General features: G+C 42.8%; 1 protein-coding gene across 1 annotated transcript in view; it reads left to right on the forward strand.

Moving 5' to 3' along the window:
* The first annotated feature begins 3,019 nt into the window (after nucleotides 1-3,019).
* Nucleotides 3,020-22,711, forward strand: part of hivep2a (HIVEP zinc finger 2a) — a 116,687-nt gene continuing 96,995 nt past the window's right edge. The window contains exons 1-2 of the mRNA XM_047387624.1: nucleotides 3,020-3,311; nucleotides 13,904-13,955. The gene's annotated coding sequence lies outside the window, so the exon portion shown is untranslated. The remainder of the gene's footprint in view (nucleotides 3,312-13,903; nucleotides 13,956-22,711) is intronic.

Consider the following 22,711-nt stretch of genomic DNA (forward strand, 5'->3'; position numbering starts at 1 on the left):
GATAAAGAGCTCTCTTCTGTGCAAGCTGCAAGTCCTGCTGCCATCTTGTTTTTAGAGAGAGGACACTTTTTCCTTCAACCCTTATAAGCAGCCAAACCTGTTCCGTGTTTTTCTAACTGTCCTGTCATGACCTTTAGCCTTTAAACTGCTAACTGAGGCCTGTGGAGTCTGAGAAGGAGCTTGGGTTTGTGGTCATTTCTCTGAGCTTCACGCTTTGACCTTGGGGTTGAATCTGCTAGGATGTCCCCTCCTGGGAAAATTGGCAGCTGTCTGAGATGTTTTGCTCTTGGCAATAATCTTTCTCTCTGTAGAACGGTGGACTTTGGAGCAGCAACAGTTGCAGCTCTGAGGTGACTGTTGATGTCTTTCCATCTTGGCATCGTGCTGACACACACGTGTCTTGGTACACTTTAAATTAGATTTTGATAGTATGAAAACCCAGTAAAGTAAAGAAGAAAGTACTGAAGGTGACTGTAGGGACTAACCCTTTAATGTTTTTTAGAAACCACATCACAGCAACATTACTATTTGAATACTATCATTTAATTTATTACCTAACCTGGATACAAAAACTGATTCAGGTGCGATTAATGTTATTTCTGTGTCTGCTGAGGCAGCTCCAGGTTATATGAGGCCCTGAGCAGGATTTATTTTGGGGCCCCTTTCATTTGGTTCATCCAACAAAATTTGCTTTAGTTACCTACTCATGTTTACAGATATAATTTTAAAATAAATCTCTCATTATGTGTATTTTTGCAGAGGTAAGTTCCATGTTATTATTACAACAAAAGCAGCTAAAAAAACTTTAATATCTCATAGCATTATTGGAAATGTATGTTCTGCACTAATAAGTTAACTTAGGCAGTGATGACAGATTGATCATTAGCCCTTCAAAATAAAACTTGTACATTCACTTTAAAATAAAATTCAAGTTTTTGTAGAATAGATAATTGCAAGTTGAGTGCAGTAAGTTGTTCAGCTAATGAAGAGGTTTAAACAGCAGGACTGAACTGACTGACTGTTGTTAAAGTGAAATGGCAAACGTGGAAAAACTCACACCTACAGCTGGCTTTAAAACGCAGACAATCGTTAAAGCAGTGAGTCATTTGATAGCAATTTTTTGCTGAAAGAGTTCATGAGATTATATCACTTTCTAATGATTCATATGTTGCTTCTGCCGTCCGCAGAAACCTGGCTGCCTGGATCTTCCTGCAGGCAGGAACATGAAAAGCAAATGCAAAGCATTTAATCAGAAGCTGTTGCACTCGGTTGCCATGGTGTTGCGTTGCCACGGTGTCGCTATGGGTACTCTGAGGGTCACCCGTGACGAGGTCACCTCCCGATGATCCTCCTTTGGGAGGTGGCAGCCGCTAATCCACTTACGGCTGACCAGCTCAAACACAGAGAGAAAGGAAACGCTTACAAACAAGCCAGGAGTCTTTCTTTCATCCTGAATTCCCTGGTTCTCTCCTGCTCTACACCTTCGTCCTTTAAAAGACGAGAAAGAGACCTCGAATAAAAATTAGATGCGTCTGAGTCAGAGACATCCATTAGAGCCAAACACCTCCATAAACCTGCTGAGCTCCTTCCTTCTCACCTTGGTATAACCTCCAAGGATGGATGGTCTTTATCAGAACATTATCTGTTCCCAGGTAGAAGAGGAGGCTGTTTAGGACTGAGTTATTTTTATCAGAGCCGATGCTTTTTGCCTCGAATGTAGGAATCAAACCTGTAAATGTGGATAAATCGTTGAACGTCATGCAGTTCAGCAAGACAAGAAGGGAGTCATGTTCAACAAGCCACTCTGACATGATCTGAGCTTTGGAACATGGTGCATTATCCTGCTGGAAGTAGGTATCAAAACATAAGTCCACTGTCATAAAGGGATGGACATGGTCAGCAACAATGCTCAAGTTGTGGGGTATATTTGACCCCACACCATTGTACTACCACCAGCATCCTTAAAACACGGATAAAAGGCGGATAGATTCATGTTTTCATGTTACTTACACCCAATTCTGACCCAAGCATCTGACTATTGAAGCTAAAATTGAAACACATCAAACTAGGCAGCATTTACTGCAGATGCTAGATTCTAGACGCTTGAATACATTGAGTTGCTGCCCTGTGATTGGCTGCAGTCCACAACTTGTGAATCTCCCTCAAACTTTTGAATGAGGTTTGCTTCAGAATCCTTTAAAGGCTGTGCCTTTTCCTTCCACTAAACTTTGCATTACTATTCTTTGATATAGCACTCTGTGCACAGCCAGTTTCTTCAGCAATTACTTTTGGTGGTCTCCGCTGCTTTTAGAGGGTGTCAGTGACTGTCTGCTGGACAGCTGTCAAATCAGCAGTCGTCCTCATGAGGAGGCCATTAAAAGACATCTCTGTATCTTCTAATAGTATTAAGTGATATACAAATGTTCTGAGAAACTGAATTTAAGATGCACCTGTATTCTCTTGAGCCTGTGAGAGAACATGTAAACTGGATTTAGAAAGACCCCAGGTGGGGCTTGAATCAAAGACGTTTTGCTCAGCCCTCCCACTAGCAAATAAATACGAATAAATAATATTAAGATACAATTCTATCTTTATTTAAGCACAGACGTTTCAGTGACCTGTTTAATTTAAGTCTTAATGCTTGAATAAATGTGTAAATAGTAAAAAAAAAAAACCGCAGAAACAGACAGTCAAGGCTCTCCAGAGGTGACCGGGGAATCCTGCTCTCTGCGCCGGCAGACAGAGCCTCCTCCTCGGCCACTGCCCCTCCTCCCTCCTCCCTCTGCCCTGGTTGCGCGTTGGGGGATCCGACGACGTCACAAACACACACACACACACACACACACACACACACACACACACAGACGCTCTTTCTCTCTCCCTCTCTTGCTCTAAGCAGCTCCGTGTCTCTCACTCCTCTCTGCTGCTATTCTGGGAAGTGGCGTTTGGAATAACCCTCGTGTGTGTGTGTGTGTGTGTGTGTGTGTGTGTGTGTGTGTCTCCTGATTTCACCCTGACACACACACACAGCTACAGGCTCACAACAGAGCCAGATCACTGAGTGTCTGTCTGCAGCAGAGGCGCTCCGGCAGCTCAGATCTGCTCGGAAGCCAAACATTAGAAACGGATTTCGGACTTTTTATTTGGTTTTACGCGAAACTTTCGCCTTCCTTCTTCGCCTCAGCTCTCTCCTCCGCCTGCTGTGGATTTCTACCAACCATCTTCTGCTATCGGAGAGCCGCCAGAGCTCGTTCCGGGATCGGTTCCGCTGTCACCGGGCTGCTGCAGTTGTCATTCTACCCACACTGAAGGTAAGAAACCAAACCTTCCGGGAACGATTTTTACGCACACCACAAACGCAGAGAGGCTTTTTCTGCGCCATGCCAGTCGTTCCTCTTCGCTTCTGACCAGTTTAGCCTGTAATTGTAATGCTATGCAGGGGGAATACCCCGGGCAAGCATTTCATTGCATGCAGATTACCCGGGTTGCGTAATATCCTGAGGAATTTGCAGCAGCCTTCGCGGCCGGGCAGGCTGCAAAGGCCGGCGGAGGGGAGACAGGGGAGGCAGGAGGGAGGAAAGGGCATGTTGGTGGAGATCAAGCTTTGAAAAGTGAAAGCTCTCATAGGTGTGATTTCGTTGCGACGCTGAAGTTGGCGTCCGATTTGAAGCCTCAGTTCACCAAAGGGCTACTCCACTGTTCTGGACCGCTGCTGCACTCTGATCGCATCCAGACCCAACAGGTCAGCCAGTATAGGCGAACCAGGCCATTTAAAATATTCAGGATGCACTCCAAATCCCGTAAATCCTGCTAAAAGGCCACATTCTGGTTATTGCCTTATGAAGGACATTTGCAATAATTCAGAACTGATACTAAAGCTGCATCGTGATTTTTGTGCGTCTTGTTGTCACAACAGACTGCTAATCTAAAACCCCTGTGTTTGACCCCTGGCATAGACAACAGCATGATATTATTATAAAACACTTTCCAGTGATTTTGTTCTGATTTCTGTATGGAGTTGTTGACTATAAAATATGACCCATGATTGCAGTGACTCAACAGCATCATTTTTGTCTTTGTCAGTGTAGATCACAGCTTACTGAAACAGTTTCTCTGCCTGTAGAAGTTAAACCATTTCTTGGTTTCACAGCTGATATCAGAACATACAGATAGGCAGCTGAGTATCATTTAGGGTGTACCTCAAGGGGCGGTCGATGGACTGCTGCTTTTCATTGTCGACATTAATGATGCAGCTTAGAATGACTCCAATATTAATGCTCTGCTGTAAACTGATGATACGCTAATTTATTGTTTGAGCTCCATGTAAAAAGGGCTTGCCTGCCTTCAGTATGTATCAAACTAATCTTATTTTTAAATAACAGACCTTTTATGAACTCGCTAGGTTCAGAGATTCAACTTGTTTCTTTGTACCAGTTTTGTGATGTTTTTATTGACAAAGACTGCACTGTTTTTATTCGTGAATCCAGGCCTGGTTCTCTTTTAAAGCCTAGAAAAGACTAGTGCTGTATAAATTCTCCTCTCCTCTCCTCTCCTCTCCTCTCCTCTCCTCTCCTCTCCTCTCCTCTCCTCTCCTCTCCTCTCCTCTCCTCTCCTCTCCTCTCCTCTCCCCTCCTCTCCTCTCCTCTCCTCTCCTCTCCTCTCCTCTCCTCTCCTCTCCTCTCCTCTCTCCTCTCCTCTCCTCTCCTCTCCTCTCCTCTCTCCTCTCCTCTTTGACCCTGGCGCTCTCTGATCGGTATTTCCTTGTTTCACATCAAAGTGACATTCCTGAGATTCTCCAACAGCTGCTGCTGTTTCCCAGTCTCTGCTTTTTCAGATGGGAGGGACTTTATCTCCTCTGCTCATCGCTGTCTTTCCTCCCTCCTGTGCATGCAGATATATATGTCTGAGTGTGTGTGTGAGAGAGGCAGGAGGGATGGTGGGTGGTGTGCTGGCTGGTTCCGGGAATGTTCCATGACCTGTTGCCGTCAAGAGAGGGGCCCCGGCAGGGGAGTCTTCGAGCAGCGACTCCCCCGGCCCTGCAGCTCCTCATGCATGAGAGCTGCAGCTCCAGGAAGGAGGTTTACTGCCTCTTCAGGAAAAGTGACTCTGCTGAGGGAAGCTCCTCAGAGGGGTCAGGGGTCAGACATAAAGGCAGGTGTGTGTGTGTGTGTGTGTGTTGGGGGGGTTGATTTAAAGTGTTTATTTGATTTTCCTTTAATGCCTGAATAAATGAAAAATATTCTGTAATTAGCAGAAGGAAAAACGTGGATTTAATTTGGATAATTTGAACAGAATTTCTGCGGTACCAGTCCTAGATATCCCAGCTCTGTGCAAACTGAATCCCTCACATCCCATCGTTGGTCTGGATGTGGACCAAATGATGTCCAAAAACAGACATTCTTTCGGGAGTTTTGGGTCATAATTGGAAAATTATGGAATAAGTATTTTCCAGGTCTGTAAAAAGTTGTTGATGTCCCCCTGTCCATACATTTAGTCTGTTTTCACATCTAAAGTTTGACCTCTGAATGAATTAATGGTGAGTTTTGTATTTATGCTTATTTTGCTAAAATGGCTGAAAACTGAAATCTGATTCTGGAGAAGTCTGGAATTTTGTAGGAACCTTGATATGTTGAACCCACAGAATGTGATGGATGTTGGAGGAGAGCAGAGCTTCACAGAGTAGGCAGGAACCTTCAGCTGAGGATCATCTGAGCGGGTTTTCAGCCATCAGAACACGGGCTGCTGCTGACTCTGGGCGTGGGTCGGACGCCCGTCTGCAACGTGGAAGGCCGACCTACGTACCATCTGTCCCACAGCCACCTCAGATGGCCATCACCGTGTCGTACGTGGGCGCAAGCGTACACACACACACACACACACACTCACACACATCGTTACCATGGAAGCGCATGGCGAACATGCTTGAGCTGATTGTCTGTTCTCAACATTTAGTTGTTTCATTCCTCAGGCCTTCTGGGTGCTCCTGGTGTTTGCATGAAGCGATTACTTGAGTGCTGAGGATCCCTGAATGTGTGCTTCGAAGATGTGTTGACAGTAATCACGGCTACATCTGGGCCGGCTCTGTTTTGGAGGCGAAGGAGCTGCTGTGTCAGCGGTTGTTCCTCTCTAATTTCGGTGTGCTCGTGACCTTTACTGTTGCTGGCTCGCCTGCAGAAACAGCGTTCTCCCTGAGTGAGCTGCCAAGCTGCTCCTGCGGGTCACTGGTGGATGATTTACCAAAGCAGCAGACATGAAGGTCTGCTTGGTGTCTCATTTCTGAGCGGGTCCAGTGGTGGTACCAGCAGGTTCTGAATCAGCTGCTTGTGCTGTTTACGAAACATGCAGAATAAAAGTCAGGGTTGGGTAAAACAACTCCTCTTAAAAGAGGGAACCATAATGTGGAACCGCTCCAGTTCTGGTCAAAAGGTTCTGTTCACACATAATGGACCTGGATGTCTCTGGGAGTGCTGGTTTGGATTTATGGTGGATTTTCTCTAAACCACAAAGGGTCAGAATTATACATACACCCCAGTTGCATCTCATTCTGGCTGATATCTGACCTCCCTTGCAGGCGGAACCGGCGGACTTCATTGAAACTGGTAGACCCGACTTTTTCTCTAGCAGGGTTGTGGTTGAGGCTTATTGCTGGCCTATTTGATCCTTTCTAAACTGGTCTGGATGTGGTACTGGGATCATTTTCCTGCTGGATCTCCCAACTGTGTCCAGATTTCAACCATCTTGCTATTAATCTGAGGTGAAGTTGGAGAATTGCAGGAGCTCCTCTGTCTTCATTATTTCATCCACTGTTGACAGAGACAACGGTTTCCCCACAGGCTTGAGTAGTCCCTGGCAGTACAACAGCCCCACAGTATGCTGCTGCCACCACCATGCTTCAGAGCTGAGGTTTGAAAGCCTCTCATCATTGTAGTTAAACAGCCCAATCTTCCTCTTATCTGACTTTAAAACTAATGGTTCTATATTTGATGGATTTACTCCTGTCTTCACAGAAAAAGCCTAGCATGTGTGGATCTGCAGCATGAGCTTCTGGTTATCTTAATATAAAATCTGGATTTGTCCAAAGAGGCTGAAATGACTACATGTGCCTAATCTGTCCCTTTAAGGCTTACATAAGTGTTGCATGTTCATTCTGTTTGATGATTGCATTATATTTGAACCTTTCTGATGCATGTTGTGCAGAAGGTCGGTACAGCTGCCTCTCTGGCAGCTGCTTCGCTGCGCACATGTTCGGCTCACATTTGCTGCCAATTATCTCGGCACACACATCATAGCTGGAGAATTTGAAATGACTGCAGATGTACGGCATGGTGTGAAGAGGTAACACATTCAGCTTTCCCTTCAGCTCAGCGTTCACGGCGTTCTGATGTGTTTGGGGAACATCACATGTACGGATGAGGCACCTTAAAGCACTAAATGTTCTCCTTTGGTAGAACAAAGAGCCGAGAGAAAATCCTGGTTCAAACACCGAAGCTCTCGTCGGGTATCACAGGACAACCCACAGCTTAAAGATGGAGACGTTCTCTTCTACTCATGTTTTTTCAAGTTTTATTGGGATGTTTAGGTGGCAGTTTATGATGTATGAAAGCTTCAGTGTTCCCCTGCTGTTGAAACCAGACCCAGTAGAACTTTGTGAATGCACATAATCTTTGCTTCAGTTCTACTGCATTTCTTGACCAGTCCAACAGGGGAACCATAACATGCTATTAGGCAGCTGTCTGTTGATTTTTCTTCATGTCCTTTGGACTATCTGGGGAACTAATTTTGCAGATGGATGAATGTGTGGATTATCTCCTCTCTAAACAAGGATCTTGGATGTCTTCCTTCTTCTGCTCATGGTTCTACTTGTTGTTTTGGGTCAAATATTGCTTATTTACAAATGTGGTTAATGTTTTGGTGAGTTTCTGGTAGTTGGAAGCCTGCAGTACCTGGACCTCCAGGCTGAACCTCCAAGCTGAACCTCCAGGACTTGACCTCCAGCTGAACCTCCAGGCTGAACCTCCAGGCTGAATTTCCAGGCTGAACCTCCAGGACTTGACCTCCAGGCTGAACTTCCAGGATGAACCTCCAGGACTTGACCTCCAGGATGAACCTCCAGGCTGGACCTCCAGGCTGAACCTCCAGGCTGGACCTCCAGGACTTGACCTCTAGGCTGAACCTCCAGGCTGAATCACTAAGTGCTCTACAGTGACCTTTACCTCCAAAGCAGCCTCCAGGGTGACCTGGTTTCTCTCCTTCAGGTTACACCTTCTGTTCAAGTATCTTTGAAAGAAAGTGCTTTGCTTTTGAGTGGTGGCAAAGCTCTGGTCTGCCTACATCCATCAGGCATAACTTTATGACCACCTTGCTAATAGTTTGTTGGTCCCTCCTTTGCTGCTATAAAATCCCTGGCCTATTCAGGCATGGGCTCCACCACACCCCTGAAGGTGTGCTGTTGCACCTGGCAGCAAGATGTTAGCAGCAGCTCCTTTGGGGCCCTGACGTGGCAACGTGGGGCTTCCGTGGATATGACGTGTTTCTCCAACACATCAATAGTTGCTTGACTGGATTGAGTTTTAGAGAATTTGAAGACAAAGGTAACTCTCCAAACTTGTTGTTGTGCTCCTTAACATTCCTGGACCATGCTTTGCTTTGTGGCATGGAGCTGCTGAAGGTCGTTACCGCCATTAGAGTATCGAGACACCTATGACTCTACTTTCTCTCTGCCTGTTTCCAATTGTTTTCTGCTTTTAGCATCAGCTGGAGGACAAAAGATTCAATGACTGTGTCCCACCCATCTCAGAGCAAAGCTGCTGCTTCTCCACATGGAAACGTGACAGCTGAGACATTAGATCAGTATCCCTCCTGAGACCCTCTTCTTCAAGGTTTTTGGTGAAGGACAGACATATGGATGAAGGACAAACGGCTGAACAGACAGATGGATGAAAGATGGATGAAGTGGCACAGTTAAAACCTCAGTTTCTGTGGATAGATGGACAGTTTAGTGGATAATGGACCATGATTGAAGATCAAGGAACAGAAAAACGATTGCATCTCATGAAAACCTGTACAAAACTTCACATATGAGCAAATGTGCTTCAAGGGTCAGAAAAATACAGTAAAGACCAAAGGTTTGGACACACCTTCTCATTCAAAGAGTTGTCTTTATTTTCATGACTATGAATATTGTAGCTTCACACTGAAGGCATCAAAACTATGAATTAACATAATTCTCTTTGTTTCTCAAAGGCTTTAAATGTCGTCAAGATGTTATAGTTTCCATCCCACCAATGGAAAATAGTTGTTTTACAGTAACAATAAATATCTTTAGTTAGTGGAAAACAACAAAAGATGAAATTATGGAAGAATTTCAAAACCAGGAAATAAAAACATAAAAATCAAGTTACATTAACAGTGTTAAGTGTAAAAATGCATCAGGATCAATGGCACAAAAAAGCTGAAGGGAGGCAGACTTCTCCATCTTATGGTTCAAAGCTTGAAGTAAAAAAATACATCATGAGAAATTTAAATTCATCCAAAATACACAATCTGACCAGTTTTTCCTGCAACCAAACTTTATTCATGCAAAGAAGAAGAAAAACGAAAGAACAGGACGGGTTTTAGTTTCTGTGGAACCAGACCAAGGATCCGTCCTTATAAAGGGAATAAATATTGACTTAAATGCTGCATTAGTTGAAACAGTTTACAACTAGAATATTTAGTCATTTCCCAGACAGCATGGGTAGAACATCTACATCTTTAAGCTGTTGGTTCTTCCAGGAGGTCATTGCTGTGTTTAAGGAGAGCTCCTGCCAACTATGCCACAAGATCATTGTCATTTTCCTACACGGCTGCCTGGAATAATATTTTTATTTGAATTGTGTTCCTTTTGCATGTTGAAGTTCAACAGAAGGTAAATACTGTCCCCCTCCTGCTCTGCTGTGTGTTTTGGCCTCACCCAGGCTGTTGTCACGGCTGCGTTTGGGACTCCTGCTGGTGGATCATCTCTGACAAACAACATGCATGTTTGCAAAGAGCTCGTCTGCCCCGCCATAAACATTTGGATTCAGCTGCTTCGTGATGCAATCGCTTGATTGAACTCATGTTTGTGTGCGTTTACCCTGCAGCTGTGAGGAAACCCGAGATCGTTCTGGTCACCGAGGGCTGAATCATAAAGCACACCCACACGTGTGCAGACAGGACGTCTGGTGATCTGGCTGATCAGTTTCTCAGGGTACGTTGGTACCTGGGGGATGAGACAGAGGAGGCGAGGAAGGGAGAGAAGAAGATAAAACTAATGGAAGGATATAAGGATGGAGATAAGACAGAAGAACAAGGAGGAAACAAGCTGATAAAATAATGTAACTAAATTAAAATTCAAAATTCAATAAAATAAAAAATAAAAATTCCCGGGAGGGGCTCGTAGTAGAGCCGCTGCTCCTCCACATCGAGAGGAGCCAGTTGAGGTGGCTCGGGCATCTATACCAGATGCCTCCTGGACGCCTTCCTCGGGAGGTGTTCCAGGCACGTCCCACCAGGAGGAGGTCCAGGGGACGGCCCAGGACACGCTGGAGGGACTATGCCTCTCGGCTGGCCTGGGAACGCCTTGGGCTCCCCCTGGAGGAACTGGAGGAGGTGTCTGGAGAGAGGGATGTCTGGGCGTCTCTGTTGAGTCTGCTGCCCCCGCGACCCGAATAAGCGGAAGACGACGAGTACGAAAAAAAAAAAAAACATTTAACTAAATAAAAAATCTCATGATGCAGATAGAGTTGTAGAAAAGACTGAGACCTTCACCTAAACTAGCCTACATTCTCATCAGCTTGTAATTAGTCCCACTTCATGCATTTATGCATCAGATAGTGGAGCAAAGTCAGTGTTTTGTAATCAGAAAATCCCAAACGACTCAGCCAACATTCGGTTTTCCTCTGCTGTGATGTGTCCCGTCAGTATGCACACTTAAGTTCTGCTTTGCTGATGTCACAACTGGCTAATTTCCAGTGAGAGCTTGGATGCTAATTAAACCATTCACAAAGTGTTCATTTAAAATAGGCTAAAAAATGTTTTGTTTCTTAGGTTTCTGTCCTTGGCTGGATGCTATGCTTTATTCTGATTAAAAGTCTAAACTATCTGACGCTGCTGCTTTTTTGAGCATTTTCTCAGTCACTATAAGACTTCAACAATAAATCAGTCACCTCTTTACTGTTTTCTACAATAAAAAGCTGTTAAGTATAAAACCACAGAGCCGTTGGTGTTCCCCAGCAAAGAAATAAACCAGAGGAGTAATCCTGTCTGGATTGTAGACTTTCAGAAATTTCAATATCAAAAGACTGTCTTCAACAGAGGAAGTTAAAGTTTTGAAACGGCTTAGCCAAAGTCCAGAACTAAATCTGACAGGAAATATATGGGTCTCCTAAAGGAGGGCTGACAGGACATGTCCTCTCATATGGAAGATTTGAAGAAGTTTTGCAGGTAGAGTGGGCAGATGTTGCCAAGTCAGGATGTGTGATGCTAATAGACTTCTCCTAAAGAAGACTGGATGCTGAATCAGAGGGTCCTTCAGCAAAGTATTTCTTAAAGGTGGTCAACCAGGGTACCTAATCAGACTGGTTTGTTTTTCAGTTGAATTATACAGGATTTATGTCACATCAAAGATGGAAAATGTTCGGAAAAGTTTAATCAGTTTTTAAATGTAGAAACCTGGAGTTACACCATGCTTTTCAGAGTCACTTTCTGTTTCTGTTTTTGAGTTTCAGATTGTTGGTTTGGTCATCGCAGTTTGGCTTATGGGCCAATCAGTTCCTCCCGCCTGTAGATAACATAACTTATATTAAATGACCGCTCTGCTGTAAAATGGTTAAACAGAGATTCCTGATGAAGCGCCGCAAGCAGCAGCTTTTAGTATTAGTCACTGAGAATCTACAGCCGCTATTTAGTGCCGACACATTACAGTGAAAATGAGAAATATGTATTTGTGCACCCACAAATATGAAACCAGATCCACAACATGTCGCTGCTGCAAAGATCTCAGACATTTCTGAACTCTCACTTTCACTCATAATTACGTTTTAAACTCTGGATACCTACAGACCTTTAGAGCACCTGTCCGGGGGAGATGTTTGGAGATGTGGGGAATTAAAATGATGCACATCAGGTATGTTTCTGTAGAGTAAATAAAAATAAAATGCAATAAGCTTCTTAGTGACTCAGCGATTAGTTTGTTCCTCCTGAGCATGCAGGAATACAAGACATCCTGATATATTTCAAACAACATTCTGAGCAGCATACATTTAGATATATTTGTTAAATAAACTATCGCTGGTCATGAGGAACTGAAAAACTGGAGCTTTGTGGTAATTTCATCTGCATGGCCCCCGATAACGATAAAGACACAGAAAATTAAACCTCAGAGGGGAAAACCAAACAGAAACTCCTGTGGGCTTTGAGACAGAAAGTCAGAAACTCTGCTACATTTAAATCTGCTTCTGCTGCTTGGATTTGTTACAGTTAGTGGTGACGATAGGGTCAGAGTTCACCTGCAGAACAACAAACACTGAAGATGTGTTTTCCGAGGTTTAGGACTGAACCCACATGATGAAAATCTGTTAATTAATTGCCTTTTCCATTTAAAACTGTCATCCATCCAGTTCAATCTCTCCAGATGAATCTGAAACTAGTGATTAACTGGAAAAATGTTGCTATTCTAGCTGTGTCTGTGGAACAACAATTCCTTAATCTGACTGGTGGTTTGTGGAAAACATTTGTATTCAAATAAAAAATGTGTTTTTTTATCATTACGCAGAGGCAACCCAAGGTTATATGAGATCCTGGGGCCTCCTGGGGCCCTTTTCACACAGTCCATGTTGGATCATTGTTCACATTCTGCATTTAACACAACTCATTTTACAGTTAATGAGTGACCCAACAATCAACTAAACTGACTATATGATAGATATATAACATCATTTATTATTATTACTATTTATTTTCACTGATCTGTTTATAAAAAGTTACAATGGGCATAAAACTTTTGCCCAACTCAGACAAAAGCAGCAGAAACTATGAAATTATCTTTAAATTTACGACAAAATATTTAAACTTTAACAGTTTACTGTAGTCTTTCTATAACTGCCGTGTTTGTATTTGCCAGAAGGAGGCCCTAAGTGGCCGCAAAGTCTGCTTCTACCTCTGGCCAGCCCTGCCAGGGAGAAACTAACCTAATTTGTCTCAAACATGTTTAAAACACATCACAAAAAGCTTATGTGTGATTATATTTTTTCATCTGGGCTAGATGTTCTAATCATTTGGATCATATCAGCCAGTTTTTACTCGCTGTATTATTCTGTTATTTATGGACATGATGTTTTTTTGTCTCTAATGTCATCTTGCTTGCAACAGATTTCATGTTTTTCATGCTTTTTAATGCTGGTCATCAGTTCATGTGTAGCTGCTGCAGTTAGTGAGATAAAACTGGCCGTTATATTGAATGTTGTTTGACGTTTTCTTTGCTTCCGAGACACTTATTAAACCCCACCTCACTTCAACCATCTCACTTCGCTATAAAAATGGGTTCAACACTTTTTGTTTCTTTACACAATTTATAATTAATTTTGTTTAGTAAAAAGAACCTTAAACACCCCCATTTATAAAACCTGGTTAAACCCTGAAAACAATCAACCCCCCTTCTTTACAAAAATAGATTACTTTGTTCGTTTCATGAAAATTTTGTATGATTATTATATTATTGAGCAGATCAAAATGAAAAATGTCTTAAGAAATGTATTTTTCCATTTTTCTAAAGAAATTGAGGCGCTCCCAACCTGACAGTTTTGTCCGTCTCTCGGATACCACGGGTTTAAAACATTCAGGATGATTAAACTCTGCTAACTTTGTATTTTTCTCTCTTGTCCAGTGGCAGATTGTGGACCTGATGATTCGGACTAGAGGACAAACGGCTCCACAGGGTAAGATCCATACAATATTACCTGCTATGCCTCTAATGAACTGATAGCACACAGTAATCAAAGCACATGTATGCGCTGATGAACTCACATTAAACATGAAGCATTATGATTAACTGAGGCGATCAGACATGTGGAAGTGAAGGTGCTGGTTGGTTCTGGTTCTCACACACATGTTGGGCCGACACACACGTCAGCAGGATTTGTTTTAACCTGATGTTGTCTGTAGGGAAATCTGAGGATAAAACTTGATTTCTGTCACCTTTTAAAAGCCACAATTGGATTAATTTTGAAAAAGAAGAAAAGTGACGATTCGCTGTGAGGTCCTTCCTGAAAATGAGGCGAGGACAATTTTTAAAGGACCTTTTATTGTAATAACAAAAACACATAATAACAGCCATGATTTAAAATGGCTGATTCCAATAAGGAAATGAGGAACTCAGATGGGATGCATTCGTTTAACCGTTCAGACTCTCACCGTTTTCTCATGACTGGTTGCCATGACAACCACTCAGCTTCGTTATCAGAGGTGTGGTCACGGCTGTGAGTGTAAATGACAAATCTTCCGTCTAATAAATAAAGTTTTTCCAGTCATGTTCTGAATCATTTGCTTAATGAGCCAATTCTGTTCTCTGCACACAGCACAGCCCTTAATGGACCAGGAGATGCTAAATGTAGAAAAGCATTTGATATCTGTAAAAATATAGATGTAAAGTAAAAAGAGTTGAACATGATGCTGTGTTATCCTGTTAGAGACAGATTAGGAAAATGTGTCCAGCTAAAAATGCTAAACTAGACATTTATTTCATACATTGTCTACATTAAAATAGGGAAACTGTTAGGTTTTTATTAACCAATTTTATTCTAAAGTTTCCACAGTGAGTGCTTTGGTACAGGCCGGTTTTGGGTTAAAAAGGTTTTCCATGGACCTTAAGTGTGAATGTTAAAGGAGTTAGTTCAGATTTCATAGGGAGGGGTCTGTGGAGAGGTTCTGAGTAGTGACTATCTTCCATAGAATAAATAACTCCACTAAAACAAAAGATATTTCATCTGAGGAGATCAATGACCACAGCAGGCTTCTACTATGTTAAAACAGCAATATCAACTTTTCATAAAGTCTTATTATTACATATAAACATGTAAATATGTAAAACCTTTGAATTATAGATAATCTGTGGTTATTTAAACTGAAGACTGGGTCTCCTACATGGCTACTCTCCCTTAAAAGTCAGATTTGTGGAGTTCATGTGAATCTCTGGAGCTCCTCCAGAGTGACAGTGGGCTTCTTGGCTGCTTCTCAGATTAATGTTCCCCTTGGTGTCAGTTTAGATGGGCGTCCATGTCCTGGTAGGTCTGCAGCTGGTCCATCCTCTCTTCATATTCAGCTGATGGGTTGAACAGAACTCTGGGAGATGTTCACAGCTTGGGATGTTGTTGTAGAACTTAACCCTGCTTTGATGAACCAGAACATTTTCCCTGACCTGTCTGCTGTGTTTATTGGTCTTCATGATGCTGATTATTCTCTAATGTTCTCTGAAGACCCTCTGAGGCCAGAAACAGAATAGACAGTTGGTTTTATTTAGGGGTATCAAAGTAACAAGGGGGCTGACTATAAATGTTAGCTGCACAATAACAGAATGTTATTTATAAAAAATATTGTAGTTTTTCATATCCTCTCCTCAGAGTACCTTCTCAGGACATCTGAACTATTCCTTTAGTGGGGAATCTGAGCTGTTCCTGTCCTGTTGGTTTGTGTGAACATGAGATAAAACATCATAAAAAAAGCATCAACAGCGTAAAGAACACGAAATCAGATGTTGCTGGAGCTGGATGGAAAGCTGTCCAGCACAAAAAGAAGAACTTGTGAAGGTTTTAACTGATTTAGCTGAAGCTGCTTACTGGGATAGTTTATTAAGCTCCGGACAGCAGATGTATTGTACATGTGTGTGTGTGGCTGAATTGTATCTCTTCTTCCTACCTACCAGCATTTGGTATCAAGGAGGAGATAAACTGTGCCTCCCTAACATCATCCTTCTTCCTCTCCACCTATCTCACCTTTCCTTCATCTGTGAAGTGTGTGTTGCCACCCACGAGTCTGCGTTTGCATGTGCATAGAAATAGATCATGTAAAGCAGAGATTACTATCAGCACCTCAAAGCACAATCCTCCGGGCCTGTAAACTTTGCACAGTGCTGTTGCTGTGCACACTGTGACATGCTCTCAATGCCGGATGTGCAGCATCAGTGGTTGCAGAGCGTGCTGAGTGCAAGGCATTCACTCCGTCTGCATCAGACAGGTCCAGAAATGACAAATGCAGTCTTTAATTTGAGCTCTTTAATGTAGGAAGCAATTCTGGCCAAATGTGCCGTCATTTTAACCTTTTCTCCCCAGGAAAGCTGAAGAACGGTGAATATAAAGTGAACATTATGCAACGATTTGATGTATGAGCGTTATCAACAGGATGTGGTGTCTTCACAGTGATGATGTCAGAAAGGCAGATAAAAAATGAGATGCAAACGGGGACCTTGTGGCTGCTATGACTTTAAGGCTGAGATATTTTTCACATCCTATTGTCTTGGTTGGCAGCCGTTCCCTTACACACATAACCGCTTTGTTTGCCTGGGAAAGTTTTGCAAATAATTAATTATTGAAATTTGGTAGTCTGCATGTTTTTTCCTGGCATGCGTTGGTTCTCTCCGGATACTCCGGATAAAACTCGACTGTTAGGTTACTTAGTCTCTCTAAATTGGCCTTAGGTATGAGTGTGTGCATGGTTGTTTGTCCTGTGATGGACTGGCGACCTGTCCAGGGCATACCCGCCTCTTGTCCAATGACTGCTGGAGATAGGTCCCAACCCCCCCAGAACCCTGCATTGACAAGAGGGTATAGACAATGGATGGATTGATGGATGATAGATGTACAGTGTGACTGCTGTTGGGACCAATGTCCTCTTTCTTCTCTGTGTGATCGCTTCCCTAGTTAATAAACATGTTTTCAGCAACAAACCATAGTCATCTTGTAGCGTACAATGTCACATTTTGTACTAATAAGTACTAGTAATGATGGGTTTGTGCAGCTGGACATGTAAATCTTTATTTTCAGTGTTTGCTGAGATTTAATGGTGAGACCGACCTTCTTATCTTCACCAACCGTTCATTTTTGCCTCTTTGTCTACTTTCTGGGCTCCACTTTGCTTTGGTTCTGGTTCTGCCTAAGCTAGCAGATAATATGAGCCCAATGCCAAGGTTCTGACAGAGGGACAGAGAGGGAGGATGGTATCTTTTTAATACATCCCATCTTGTCAGAGTGACCAGTTTTATTTGCTCATATATTTGGGCTTCAGTTCAGCCCGGCGCTCAGTCCTTCAGACAGACCCGAACTTCAATACAAGAACAAATTGGTCAATGATATAATTCTCCAACCACAAAGAACCAAAACTGCTGTAAAGGCTCCAGATAGCTGCACTGTAATAGCCATGAAATGCTGTAGTAATAAGACTAAACATAGAGATGGGGCTGGTTTAACATAAACAGCCATAAGAACACAGCAGAACCTGAATCTGATAGAAACAGCCCTGAATAATAATAATAATTGATACTTTATTGATCCCCGAGGGGAAATTAGACCCTCTGCATTTAACCCATCCCTTATAGGGAGCAGTGGGCTGCCGTTGTGCGGCGCCCGGGGAGCATTCTGGGGCTAACGGTCTTGCTCAGGGACCCAGAGTGGTAATCTGTGGGATACAAACCCGGCCCCTTGTGTCCAGAACGCAAACCTCCTGCTCTAACCAGTAGGCCACCACTGGTGCATAACAACTCCAAACCCGTTAAATGAAAAATCTAAATGAAATGGACAAAATAAGAAGCAGATAGAGATGTGGATGCCATGGTAACCACTGTGGGTCCACTGAAAACAAAACAAAGTGGTGTGAACAAAATAATTAGAAAAGGATGGGTCTCTGTTGGGTTAAAAGGCAGACAGGGAAATGACTGGAACATTCACACGTTCACTTCCTCTAACACCAGATACACGTTCGCTCTGACGAAGATGGCAGAAAAAGCCTTGAGGTGAAGAGGAAGTAGAGGAAGTGTGTGTCCTGTTCCCATGGTGACCACAGCTTGGTACAAGTGGTGCACGCTGCACCCTTGACAGCATTGCATGAAGAGCGAGTGCAACGCATAAAGAAGGGAATTATGATCAGAAGTACTGATGAAGAGCTGTGTGAACAAGATTGGTCTTCATCTCTGGGTGTGTGTGTGTGTGTGTGTGTGTGTGTGTGTGTGTGTGTGTGTGTGTGTGTGTGTGTGTGTGTGTGTGTGTGTGTGTGTCTGGGCCCAGACGGAGATACCAGAGCGGCAGACTTTGAATAGTACCAAGGGATGTGAATGCTGCCGAAACAGCAGCAGTTAGTTTGGTTCCCGTTTCCTCTAAGCAACCAGAGGTCCACTGGCGTCTTTGTTTGTACATTCAAATGGGATGGAAAGCAGTGTGTGTCGCTGTGTGTGTCAGCTAGACAGAGAGTGTGTGCAGAATGGTGCTTCTGGGTACAGTGCGGTACAATAAAGAGCTTTGGTTTTGCTTCCGCATCATTCCTCATGCAAATAACATCTTTGCTGCTGCAGCCTGCACACTTCCTGCACATGCTCTGTAGGTGTGCATGTGCATGAGAGGTGAAACTTTGGATCAGTGCATGCATTTCTGCATTTACACATGCATTCATCTGCTTCTGTGTCAGATATCTTACTTTTTAGTATATGTGTGCATCTGTCTGGACACAAGATTATTTTTATGGATGACATCTCGATCCAGAACATTTATTTTCTCCAATATTTTTCTCAAGGCAGTGCAACTTTACAGAAATCTGTTAAAGTGGTCTTGATCAGTAGATCTTGTGGCTTTATGAAGGTCTTTTATTTTGACCTCTGTTTTTTTTGGTCCAGGAGGATTTAACTCCTGTTTTCTTGTATTGATTCTGGAGAATCTGCCATCCTCTTGTTTTCAGACATCAGCTGTTTTTAATGCTGTACACCAAAATGTTCTCGCCTTTCGTTGGGAGCACATTGTTGGGATTAAAGGATCTATATCGCACTGACTTTAATCTTATTTTAGTTACAGAACTTTTACAGATAGTCGGTGAAGCTTGGTGAAAAAGACCTAATCTCCTGTGTTGTCCTCAGGAATCAATCCATTCCCCCATCTTGTTGTTTTGCATGCCATGCAGACGACACACAGGTTTACTTACCCCTAGGCATGGGCCAGTATGACATTCTCACAGTATGATAACATGAGTTACATTACCCTCAGATTTACCCCTGTGGGAGAATCTCAGGGGCCGCTCCTGGTGAGACCTGTCCAGAAAACCTCAGAAGGGAGCTGCTTCAGAAGCATCTTGGTCAGATGTCACAACAATCAGAGGATTTCTTTTGATGTGGAGCAGCAGCAGTTGTTCTTCGATCTTCCTCAGGACGACAGAGCTCCTCTGCCTATCTGTGAGGTGGAGCCTTGCCTCCTAGCTCACTTTAGTTGCTTCTAACCAGGATCTCGTTCATTTAGTCATGATCCATGTCTCATGACCATAGGACCATAGATTAGAGACTTTTTTCCTGGTTGAGAACCATAGCCTTGGCTATAGAGGAATTTACTCTCATGCCAGCCACTTCAAACTGCTGCAGTGCCTGCTGGATGCAACAGACTGAAGAAGTAAACAGAACCAAATCATCCTCAAACAGCAGAGATAAAACCCTGAGGTCCATTGGAGATTCCTTGCCAGCAGCCACAGCACCCTGTGCCTCCACAGACTTGGATCATAAAATACCTCAAGAGACACGACGTTAGCCATAAACATCTCCAGATCCATAAAAACATATATGGACAGGAGAACCAAACTCCCAGGACTTTGTCCGTGGTTCTGTGAGGGTAATGATGTGGTCCACTGTTCTGAGGTTCAACAGCCATCTTTTTAATAACCTGTAAAAGCTTTCCAAGGAAGGCTCAGAAGTTTGATCCCTCATCACTCGAAGCACGTGCTCCGGTCCTCTATCTTAAAGATCTGGTTTAAAGATCTGATTATTTCTTGAAAATAATTTCTGTTTGTCACATTTAGATTTACTGGGGGATGATACTGAACTAGAAACACCACAAAACAGCAAACTGCTTTAATATTGGTCTGGAGTTAAAGATCCAAACATTTGAACTTGAAAAAGTTTGGAGTTTTGAAAACTGAACTTGTGTAGAAACCCAGTTTTTGGCATTTTTGCATCGTTCTGTCCCGTTCCCTTGTTTTTTAAATGCCTCTTGTTTCCAGACTTCTTCATATGCAACTTCCCCTTCCTGTCATCTTTTTCCCCTTCATTCCCATTTTCTTAAGCTTTGTCAGATTTTCTTGCTTGCTTCGATTCTTTTTGTTTTAGTCTTATCTCTCCAGGCCTTTTTTTCATTAAATTTTTGTAGTTTTCTAAACTTCTTGCTCCAGATCTGTTCTCAAGTCTTCCTCTCATATCTTAATTACCTTTCTCCCTCTTACGCATCCCCCTCTCTTTATTCATCCTCACGGCCTTCCTCTTCTCCAGCCCCAATCACTGTGTCAGGGAGGAACAGGTGGCTCGCCTCTGCCGTGTCACTCGGTGGCTTCCTGCTTGAGGCAGGGAGTGATGGAAAGATTGCAGCTCATGTCAGCGCCCTTCCTCTCAGGCTCTAAACATGAGGGACGGAAGGAGGAGGAGCGGGAGGAAATAGAAGAGGAGGAGGAGGATGGGTTGGTTTCCAGCCTGTGATTTTGGGGGATAGAGAGATTGAAAGGGAGCAGCAGGTGTTTGGCTGTGAAGCCCTGGTACAGACGCATACAAGCACTCAAAACAAGAGCTACTGAGATATAAATGTGACCCAACCAGCATTACATAATTTCCTTTCCTCACACAGGAAACAGCAGGGGTCTCAGAGTGGTTCAAGTCTTTTGACTAATAAGCAAGTAGACTGTCTCACACTTTTTCACAGTTTTTCCATCCTTACATTAAAACCTTACATTCCCCTCAACACTCCTGTTGAGAGAAAATTGCTACAGTCAACCTTACTGCAAGCAAGAGCTAAAAGCACCACTTCTCCTCCCTCTGCACCAGTTTCTGTTCTCATCCTCTAATCTTTATCCCAGGATGTATTTTCTGCATTTGACATTTTTGTTAAAACGGGGGATTGAGCTTGTTCCTGCAGCCATTCGGATTAGCTAGCCATCTCTGGAGCTAACTCTAGAGGCAAAGCATTAGGAGTGATTAGCTCCACGCTAGCTCACTCACTCCCTTTCAGAGTATTAAATCTTAAAGGCTAGGGCAGCTGGCTAGCATCTCATGCTTCCTGTCAGTCAAGTGAGCTGGGATTAGCACATGCTAGCAGTGGTTAGCGCTCAGCAGTCAAGACTTCAGACTTCATGTCTCCCAGTATCTTTGATGCAGGCAGTTGGAAGGTTTTATGGATTTCATACATATAATACCTGGATGAGCGCAGGAGAACCAAGTTCATGGTTGTTCTGTCTTCTTAGTGAGGTTTCTACAACAGTTAAAGCTCTGTTAGGATGTGGAAATATAAACCTCTCAAACGTTTCTCATGTTTCTTCTCCAATGAACAAAGTGACTGCTCCAGTGCTGCCCAACAACAATCCTTACTCCACACTTTTATAACACAAAGAGCCTCGAAGCTCTAAAATAGCCAATATTCAAAATTACTGCATTTTTTCTATACATTTCTAGGCTCACATTTCCAGGGTTCTTAGTCGTTTAGAGCACTTTTATATAATAAGTATAAAAGCAAAAGGTCACCATGATTGTATGCCTGATAATTCTAGGTCAGGCTTTATGTATGAAACCTGAATAACCCACAGGAAGGAAGGAAGGATTACTGTTCAGACTGATAAATACATAGATTGACAGATGATAAATGGATGTTGATGGATTGATTAATGAATAGATGAATGTGTAAATCATTTGGACCCTAGGATAAAGAATTATAGGCTGAAAACAGATTGGTTTGTTAAACAAGAAGATAGCTACTAAAAGTCCCACTTGTTTCTAAACTGTCATTGTTGCTCTGTCTGGCTTTCTATTTTAGGTTTAAATCAGAAAGATCTGAGTATTTGTTATGGTTTTAGTCAAACTGCTGCAGCCAATTACTGCCAGAGGCCTGAGTTTTCCCACAAAACACCGGGATTGTGCTTTTTTCTGTCCGCCTTTTAAATTCATCCATTTTTAGAAACAGTCTGATGCCTAAATGAAAGTGTTTATATTGAAACCTATATTCTTCCCTTCAGAATGTGAAATTTGGGATTTTGTCTTTTCTGGCCAATCAGGAGGTCCTGAATAATGTGGAAGTCTTGATGCTGATTTACAGGAAAATATCCATAAAGTTCTGCACCTTTTTGAACATATTTTTAAACTTTTGCTTTCTTAGTATTTTTCTTTTCGTCACTCTGAATGAGTCTAACCCCTCTTTTTTACAGCCTGCCTTTCCCTCTATTCCAGTTCCTCCCTCCTTCGAACATCTCCATCCGTTTGCCCTCTGATTCCTCCTCACTTTTTCTTCAAGGATGTTAAAATGTTTGATTTCTGACTGTGTTCCAGCCAAATTGGAAATAATGTAGCTAACAGGCTAACTGCCAACTAGCTAGACCTATTAACTGATTTTAAAAAAGTATTGTTTGATATTCCAGTTTTATGGTGTTTTTAAGTTAAATTAAGTGATTTTAAGTAAGTTTTAAATATTTCACTGTAGAA

This window comes from Girardinichthys multiradiatus, chromosome 15, assembly GCF_021462225.1.
Source record: "Girardinichthys multiradiatus isolate DD_20200921_A chromosome 15, DD_fGirMul_XY1, whole genome shotgun sequence".
Classification (NCBI taxonomy): Eukaryota; Metazoa; Chordata; class Actinopteri; order Cyprinodontiformes; family Goodeidae; genus Girardinichthys; species Girardinichthys multiradiatus.